Source organism: Rhinolophus sinicus, chromosome 17, assembly GCF_057876585.1.
Source record: "Rhinolophus sinicus isolate RSI-liver-muscle chromosome 17, RSI-T2T, whole genome shotgun sequence".
NCBI lineage: Eukaryota > Metazoa > Chordata > Mammalia > Chiroptera > Rhinolophidae > Rhinolophus > Rhinolophus sinicus.
The window spans coordinates 109,066,628-109,076,639 of record NC_142517.1 but is presented as its reverse complement, the minus strand read 5'-3'; positions in this window follow the sequence as shown (position 1 = coordinate 109,076,639).

Genomic DNA, 10,012 nt, shown 5'->3' with positions numbered 1-10,012 from the left:
GGTAGAGGGGTGACCGGTTAGCTCATCTGGTTAGATCGTGGTGCTGATAACACCAAGGTTGCCGGTTCAATCCCTACGTGGGCCACTGTGAGCTGCGCCCTCCTAAAAAAACAGAAGGTGGTAGAAATTTTCCAGTCAAGATGGCACAGTAGGTAAATGCTGTGCTTACCTTCTCTCACAACCACATCAAAATTAAAACTAAACTACAAAACAACTACTGAGAATTGCCTAAAATCTTGCTGAACCAAAGCCCTACAACTAAGAACATGAACAACTCCAGACTGGTAGAAGGGGCAGAGACCCTGAATGGGCTGTTCTCACACCTGCGTATGACCATTAAAAATCAGGAGGGATATCTCAAAAAATCAGGAGGAAGATCTCAGCTGTGGAGCTTCTCCACACTTCAGGAGTGAGGGGTCTCAGCCCCTGCCCCACCCTCAGCCCAGGGTTCCAGTGCCGGGGAAAGAAGTCCGCATAATTTCTGGCTGTGAAAACCAGCGGAGATTGTGACTGAGATGGAGGGTGGCTGGAGTCTCAGGTGCTCCTTTTAAAGGGACCATGCACAGACTTACCAACAGAATCACTGGCTCTGAGCTCCAGCGCTGGCACAGCAGTGGGGGCAGCAGGGACATATGGTGGGGAACTGAGTTGTCTTGCTCCAGGATGGGGGCTGAATGGACAGCTTTCTCCTGGACAGAGGAGCTGCTGGAGGCCATTGTTTCTTTGTTGAATCATCCCCTTTCCTGGCGTACAAACACATGCGGCTGCAATATCTGAGTCTCCACCAAGCTGGCTAACGTTGTTCCTTTGCCCTGCCCTGGTGATTCAAGACCCTGCCCCACCCAACTTTTGGGCACACCCAAGCTACTTCCAGTGGCTTTTTCCTACAAGCCACCTGCCTTAGCTCATGCTGCAGACTTTCCTAAGGTTCGAGGAACCCAAACAAGCAGCATCTGGCTTGAGGATGTCCCATACCTCTGCATGAGAAGCCCTACGCCCTGCACTAGCAGCAGCTAGCCTTGGTTCATGTCTAGCCCTCTTAAAACACTTCTAAGCACAGAATGGATGGCAGATACCTGCAGATTTCTTTATGGCTCCTGCTGGGTGGCCCTGGGTGGGGCACAAGCTACAGCTGTACTTCACCTGCAGTGGGTCCCCTCCCAGGTGGCCCTGGGGCTGGTGCCCCCAGTGGCCAGCTTCAAAATAACCTAGAGCATCACCCAGCTGCCAGCAAGGATGACACAACCAAGGGGTGGATTGGGCAGGCACCCGAGTCTCACTGAAGCAGATCCTCTCTGTAGAGAGCCTCTGCACTGCAGTTTCTCCACTGTAGTCACAGCCAGTCCTCACAACCAATGAGCCCAAGGGTCAATCGCTCCCAATGATGTGCAAATAGCAACCAGGTCTCAACTACAAGAGGAGGGCACACACAACCCACATAAGGAACACACCAGGAGCGTGTGGCTCTGGTGTCAGGAAGACTGTGTCATTGGGCTCCACAGTACACCTACTACATAAGGCCACTCTACTAAGACCGGAAGACATAGCAGCCCTACCTAGTACAGAGAAACAAACACAGAGTGGCAGCTAAAAAGGGGAGAAAAAGAAACATGTCCCAAGTAAAAGAACAGAACAGAGCTCCAGAAAAAGAACTAAACAAAATGAAGATAAGCAATCTATCAGATACAGAGTTCAAAACACTGGTTATAAGGATGCTCAATGATCTCAGGGAGAACTTCAGCAGAGAGATAGGAAACATAAATATGCAGATAGAAAAAGTAAAAAGAACCTGTCAGATATAAAAAAACACAATAACAGAAATGAAGAATACACTACAGGTAATCGACAGTAGATTGGATGAAGTAGAGGACTGAATTGGCAATTTGAAGATAAGGTAGCAGAAAACACCTAATCAGAACAGCAAAAAGAAAAAAGAATCCAAAAAATTGAGGAGAGTTTAAGGGACCTCCAGGACAATATCAAGTGTACCAACATTCATGTTATAAGAGTACCAGAAAGAGGAGAGAGAGAGAGCAAGGAGTTGAAAATCTATTTGAAGAAATAATAACAGAAAACTTCCCTAACCTGGTGAAGTAAACAGACATACAAGCCCAGAAAGTGCAGAGAGTCCCAAACAAGATGAACTCAAACAGGCCCACACCAAAACACATCATAATTAAATTGCCAAAGGTAAACACAAAGAGAGAATTTTAAAAGCAGCAAGAGAAAAGCAGTTGGTTATCTACAAGATAACGTCCATAGACTCTCAGCTGATTTCTCAACAGAAACTTTGCAGGCCAGATGGGATTGGCACAAAATATTCAAAGTGATGAAAGGCAAGGACCTACAACCAAGATTACTCTACTCAGCAAAGCTATCATTTAGAATCAAAGCACAGATACAGAGCTTCCTAGACAAGAAAAAGTGAAAGGGGTTCATCACCACCAAACCAGTATTACAAGGAATCTTAAAGGGACTACTTTAAGATGAAAAAAAGAAAAGAAAAGAAAGGATAAAACATATGAACAATAAAATGGGAATAACTACATACCTATCAACAATTACTTTCAATGTAAATGGATTAAATGCTCCAATCAAAAGATAGGGGAGCTGAATGGATAAGAAAACAAGATCCTTATCTATGAGACTCATTTCAGGGGCCAGCCCGGTGGCTCCGGCGGTTGGAGCTCCGTGCTCCTAACGCGGAAGGCTGTCAGTTCGATTCCCACATGGGCCAGTGTCCTCTCAACCACAAGGTTGCCGGTTAGACTCCCACAAGGGATGGGGGGCTGTGCCCCCTGCAACTAACAACGGCAAATGGGCCTGAAGCTGAACTGCGCCCTCCACAACTACTATTGAAAGGACAACAACTTGACTTGGAAAAAATCCTGGAAGTCACACTGTTCCCCAATAAAGCCCTGTTCCCTTTTCCCCCTCCAAAAATGAATTCCTTCCCCTCTTTAACAAAAAACAAACAAACAAAAAAAGCAAGAAACTCACTTCAGATCAAAAGACACACAGACTGAAAGTAAAGGGATGGAAAAAGTTATTTCATGAAAATGGAAACAAACAAAACTCTGGGTTAGCAAAACTTATATCAGATAAAATAGACTTTAAAACAAAGGCTATAGCAAGAGACAAAGAAGGACCTAGTAATCCCACTTCTGGGTATTTATCCAAATAAACCCAAAATACTACTTCAAGAGGACGTGCTCATCCATATGTTCATTGCAGCATTATTTACAATGGCCAAGATATGAAGGCACTGGGTGACCTTGAATGGATGAATGGATAAAGAAGAGGTGGTACATATATACAATCAAATATTACTCAGCCGTAAAAAAGAACAAAATCTTGCCATCTGCGACAACACGGATGGCCGTAGAGGGTATCGTGCTGAGTGGAGTAAGTGAGACAGTGAAAGACAAATGTCATATGATTTCACTTATAAGTGGAATTTAAATAACAAAATAACCAAACAAACGAAACAGAAACAGACTCAGAATACAGAGAACATTTTGATGGTTGCCGGGTGGGAGGGGGCTTGGGAGTAGGTGAAAAGGTGAAGGGCTAAAGAAGTACAACTTGGTTGTTAAAAAGTAGTCATAGATGTAGGGTACAGCATAAGGAATATAGTCAATAATATTGTGATAACTATGTATGGTGTCAGATGGGTACTGGATCTATGGGGTGGTAGATGGGAGGAGGGTTGGGGGCAAGATGAAAAAGGTGAAAGGATTAAGAAATACAAATTGGTAGTTACAAAATAGTCATGGGGATGTAAAGTATAGGGAATATAATAAAAAAATATGGTAATAACTATATATAGTGCTGGGGTGGGGAAGGTACCTGATTGGGGATCACTTCCTAAATTATATAAATGTCTAACCACTATGTTGTACACCTGAAATTAATATAAAATAATATTGAATGTCAACTCTAATTGTAAATTGAAAAAGGGGTGGCGGGAGATAAAGAAGAGGAGGCGGTTCAAAGTTCCAGGTATAACAAATAAGTCCTGGGGATGTAATGCACAGCATGGGGAATACAGTCAATAACATTGTGATAGCGTGGTACATGTCAGATGGTTGCTGGACTTATCATGGTGATCACTTCTTTAGCACAGGGAATATAATCAATTATATGGTAATAAGTATGTATAGCTCCAGGTGGGTACTGTTGAATAACTGTGATGTACACCTGAAACCAATACAATATTGTTTGTTAAATACACACACACAAATATACACACACACACTCAGGATATATATTTTTTTAAAAAGAAGGTGGTAGATTCAGCTTTGTTGATGTGGAAAAATCTGTAGAGATGTGGCTTAGGTGAAAGAATCTTCAAGGTACAAAATAGTGAGCAGAGTTTGATTCTTTTCATCAGTAAAAATGCCGGTATACCAAAGTGCTTGGGAAGGGAACGCAAAGAGTGATCCTCTCCAGTGAGAGAGACTGTCATACAAAAGAAAATTTTAATTTTCATTTTGTTATCTTTTGGAGCTGTTTGAAGTTTCCAAATGTGTGCATGCATAAACTTTCTTTTAAAAATGTCACTGGGATTATCTGTGCTGTGGTGCTACAAACCATTTTCATTTTCTTTATCCTTTTCTGTATTGAAAAAGAAATTATCTTAAAATTTCCTGCATTCTAGAAAAATGTGTGATGATTTTGTGTATGCCCGTGTGTGTGTGTGTGTGTGTGTGTGTGTGTGTGTGTGTGTTTGTGTAATGGTATGTGTTATACTGTCGTCCCCTAGGAAGCCCCACATAGAGCCCATGCTGTCCCCCTTTGGGCCTGGGTTTCCCATCCTCAAGAGAAGGCAGTAGGGTGGGCTGGGGCAGTTGCCAGCTCTAACAGCCAGAGGCTGACACTTCACTGAGTGTTGGCCTGAACCTCTCTTCAGAGGCAGCTCCCACTTCCTCCCCACTCTTCCTTGTTCTCTAATCTGGTGTGAAGCCAGCTCATATTGGGAAGAGGGGCATGGGCTTGGGGGTCTGGGTGAGGAGGCCGAGCAAGTTCCACTCCTAAGAAATAACAAAATACACATGGCCCAGAGGGTGGTCTGCGGTTGTGGAAGCAGCTGGGCTGCAGTGTACTTTCTTTCTTTTTGTTTTATTTTGAATGTAAGTACGCACATTTAAATTTATTCTTAACTACACAACACACACACACACACACACACAACCATACACACAAGATCTGACAATTAAGTTTGTGAACTTGCCACAGTGCACTCACATTGGCAGCACTGTATAAACAGCTCAGTAAGGTTTCATAACCTTGTATATCAGTGTCTCACAGCTGTTTGTGTTGATGTGTGGCGGTGTCTTGCTGAGTGGCGTTCATTATTCTTGTTGTGTGGTTTTGTGTACTATGGCAAGAATGTCTGAGCTTGAATTAGAGCAATGGACAAACATTAATTTCTTACTAAATTTGGCAAGAGTGGAAGTGAAATCAGGGACATGTTAGTCCAAGTTTATGGGGATAATTCCATGAAGAAAACGGTAGTGTACAAATAGATTAAACGTTTTTCTGAGGGGACAGAATGCACCACTGATGAAGAGAGGTCAGGGCAGTCAGTTAACGAGCAGAACTGACAAAAACCTTGCAAAAATTTGTTGAATTGTACGTCAAAATCGTCAGCTGACTGTGAGAAGCTTAGCAGACCAAGTAAACATCAGTAGAGAAACAGTTAGGAAAATCTTAACTGAAAAATCTTGTCATGAGAAAGGTGTGTGCAAACATGGTCCTGAAGGAGCTCACCGATGAACAAAAGCAAAGAAAAGTCGAAGTTTGCCAGACCTTTTAGAGAGGAAAGATGATGTTTTGGGCCATGTTATCACTAGTGCTGAAATATGGGTGTACCAATACGACCCTGAAACAAAGCATCAAAGCACACAGTGGAAGTCAGCCAATTCTCCACGACCAAAAACTTTCTGTCAGTCCAAATCAAGAGTCAAAACAATGTTGCTAACTTTTTTTGATATCAGAGGGATTATTCTTTATGAATTTGTACCAACTGGACAAAGTTAACCAAGTTTACTATTTGGAAGTGCTGAAAAGGCTGCATGAAAAAGTTAGACGAAAACGACCTGAACTTTTCGCCAACAATTCATGGCTCTTGCATCACCACAATGCACCAGCTCACAGGACACTGTCTGTGAGGGAGTTTATAGCCAGTAAACAAATAACTGTATTGGAACACCCTCCCTACTCACCTGATCTGGCCCCCAATGACTTCTTTCTTTACCCAAAGATAAAGGAAATATTGAAAGGAAGACATTTTGATGACATTCAGGACATCAAGGGTAATACGATGACAGCTCTGATGGCCATTCCAGAGAAAAAGTTCCAAAATTGCTTGAAGGGTGGACTAGGCACTGTCGTTGGTGTGTAGCTTCCCAAAGGGAGTGCTTCAGAGGTGACCGTAGTGATACTCGTATGCAGTAATGAGGTATGCAGCACTTTTTCTAGGATGAGTTCATGAACTTAATTGTCAGACCGTGTGTGTGTGTGTGTGTGTGTGTGTGTATGTGTAAGGAAAAAAAACAGGACATGTACACATATGACTAAACAGCATGGCTCATACTTATAGACCTCACCCACACTGATAAGCTTTTGAGAACCATTTAGTGTGCCGACATTGACGTCTACTTTCTAAGTGAAAGCTGCAGGGGTCTCTGCAGTCTGGTGCCCAGTGGGCCCAGCCTCTGACAGCAATTGAGGCCTGGAGCCACATGTGTGTGTCTGTCTGGGAGTGGGGGGCACCTGTGTCTGTGTTCCCACGTGTGTCTGTGGGCTCACATGTCTGTGTTTCATGAATGTGTCCCAGCTTTACTGTTAAGCTCCAAGGCCCTCATCCAGGACCCTCAGGGCCGCTTCTACGGCTCTATCTTTAATTTGTATTCAGAGTTTTAGTCTTCTGTTTTGAAAAACAGCTCCTCTCCCCACTAAATAAACGGCAGGCCCAACAAAACCTGAATCTGCTCCTGACTTTCTTATGTCTGTGTCTCCCTCCCTCCTACCTCCTTTCCTCCTTTCCTCCCTCTTCCTTCCCTCCTCCCTCCCTTTCTCCATTCAATATTTCTGTTTCAGGAACTTCCCCTTCTGGGAAAGATGCACAGCAATGAGGAAGACACTCCACTCCAGAGAGGTTCGGGGATTCGCAAGAACGTGTTGTGAGGCGTCCAACCTTTGTCCTGGGACAACCAATACTGGAAGAATCAAAGAATTGGCAGAGGTGGCCAGACCTGGGCTGAGGCGTGGTGGGAAGCGCTGTGCGGGCGTGATTGTGAGCACGTGGTGTGTGTCTGTACCTGTCTGTGAATTTGTGTGTGGATCTGGATATGATGAGGTGGGTGTGTGTATATAGCTGTGGGGTATTTGTATCTTTCTCCATGGGTGCAGCTGAGGGAGAACGCGAGAGCATGTGTGCTGTGTGCTGCTGGCCTCACACGCCTTCGAGACCCAGAGGACAGGCAGTGCTGTGGGCTGAGTTCCCATGGCTGTGGCATTCCCTCAGGGCCAGTCATCTCTGGTGGAGCCAACTGCTGCGAGGAGCCCAGAGACAGGAGTGATGACTTCATCCTGCCCAGGGCATCTAAACATCCCTGCTTGTCTCCAGGGGCCCTGCCACCCTTTTCTGACTGAGGCGGAGGCCAGGGTTCAAACAGATGCAGTGGTTTCTTATCCTTTGGGCAACACCTGGTCACAGGTTTGGACCAGCTCTTTGATTTGGGGTACGGTATGGATGGTAGGCAGAGGTGGCCAGCCTGAGTATCAGGTTTCCATGGTGACAGTTCCTGTGAGTGCTCTGGGTCTATAAGATGTTTGCAGGCAGTACTGGAGACACAGTCAGTTTTTAAGCCCAACTCATTCCTGTTACGGAGTTGGCTCAGAAAGGTCTGGAGAAAGCTCCACGTTCACCTAAAACACCAGTGTTTATTCTCGACTTATCCTCCACTCCACAGATTTGTAACGAATTGCCACAATTTTCCACTCTGCTGTGTGTCCCCTAATGAATCTCACCCTGTGGACACTGTCTTCCGGGCTTCCTTGAAGGTGTTGGCTCCCACTTGTTCCGCCGATGGGAGGCAGCCAATGGGCATCAGAGGGTGGGAGGAGAGAAAAGTGGGGGCATTTTTCCCATCTACCCTCCACTTGGGCCGTGGCTGCGTTTCTCTCTAGCCACTGCTGTTCTCAGGGAACCCCTGACCCATAGCTGCAGCTCTCCCTGGTTGCAGGAAACCACTCTGGCCCTCCTCCCATCAGGTTTAGTGGGTAAAACTCCCCACTATTGGCAGCCCAGGTACTGCACCATCCCCTGTGGATTCCCTTAACCCACACACCCCTCAGGTAAAGGGCCCCTTCATCAAACTCTTTTTCAATAAACCCTATTGAGTGGGTCCTCTCTTTCCTGCTGGGATCCTGGGAAACACACAGTTTCTCATTGAGATAGGAACAAAACTTACACTCCCTTTTGTGCTCCTTGATAACAAGCTCCTTCCGGCCTCAAGACCTCTGCACTTGCAGTTTCCTCTGCTTGTTTAAAAATCATCTCTTCATCAATAAAACAAACAAATAACAAAACATATATTTTACATATTTAGCAGTGTTTGGCACTGCTGATTAGATATCAGAGGGATTATTTATAACTAATACTAGTCAACATTGTTGTTACTGTTGCTGCATGTTAAATACGTGTAACACTGCTAGATATGGGAATGGAAGTAGGTGTTTACTTGAATTTAAAGAGCATGGTTTTAATACTGTGTAAATTTAACTAATATTAACTAATATTGAAATATTGGATCTGTCCATTTATTATTCATCTTTGGTGCATTTCTACAGTTAATGTCCTTTGTATGTCTGTATTTTTCAGAACAAGTGTTATGTTTTGGGGGTTTCTTTTTCATTTTAAGTTGAAATATATTCCAAGATTGCATGAAATGGGGCAAATAATAAGGATACAATGTTCAATAAGTCAGTGTCTTGTTTTATCACAACATTTTAAAATATTTTAAAAGTGAAAAACAATCATCTCTTGAAAGGGGTCTAAATCGGGGGGGTGTCATCATTCTGTCTCACCATCTCACCTTGTGACTTTCACAGCACTTAACCACATTTTCATTTTCTAATTATGATTGTATCCTAGTTTAAGATTTGTTTTTCCTACTAATCTGTGAGCTTGACAAAGCTTTTTGGATCTTGTTCGCTGGGTTCACTGCTATGTCACAGTACAGTGTCTTAGTGAGCAGACATGCTAGGATTCTGTAACAAAGAGACCCCCAAACACAGCATGAATAACAGTTTATTTCTCCTATAGGCTATATACGGGTAGGTGGTCCAGGCTGTCATGGTGGTCTGAAGGTATTCCCAAGACCCTAGGACTCCCCAGAATACCTTCCTCCTTAGCTACACCAGACACAACTTAAACACCTTCTTCCCCAGAGCAATCCTACTCTCTTTGGCCTCAGCTCCCCAATCTGGCCTGCCCTAGACCCTCATTCTCCCAACAAGAGGCTCGTCTTTGTGGTTTCCCAAATCATAAGGCAAGTTCCCTGAGATGAAGCTGGCCTCTCACAACGACACAGGGCCACTGTATGCACTTTCTTGCTTACATTTATTATTTAATATTACCTTCTTCTTTCTGTGGCAATAGTTTACACCTGTCAACATCCTTGATCTTTGGGCAAATTACTTCATTCTCTGCCTCAGTTTCTTCATCTGTAAAATGGTGATAATCATAGATTGCTTCCTAGGGTTGCTATAAAGATTAAATGAACATAAAGCTTTTGGAATTGAACACAACAAATGCTATGTGTTCTTTAAATAACAATCAACATTACTATCTCTTTTGATTCAACTTTCCCATGAGGTAGATGGGCAGATATCACCTCATTTTCAGATGCAGAAATGAAGAATCACAGAGCTGAAGCAAGTTGCCCAAGGCCACTGCACTGGTAGGTGGCCAAGTCTGTGTTTAATCCACACCTGAACCTCA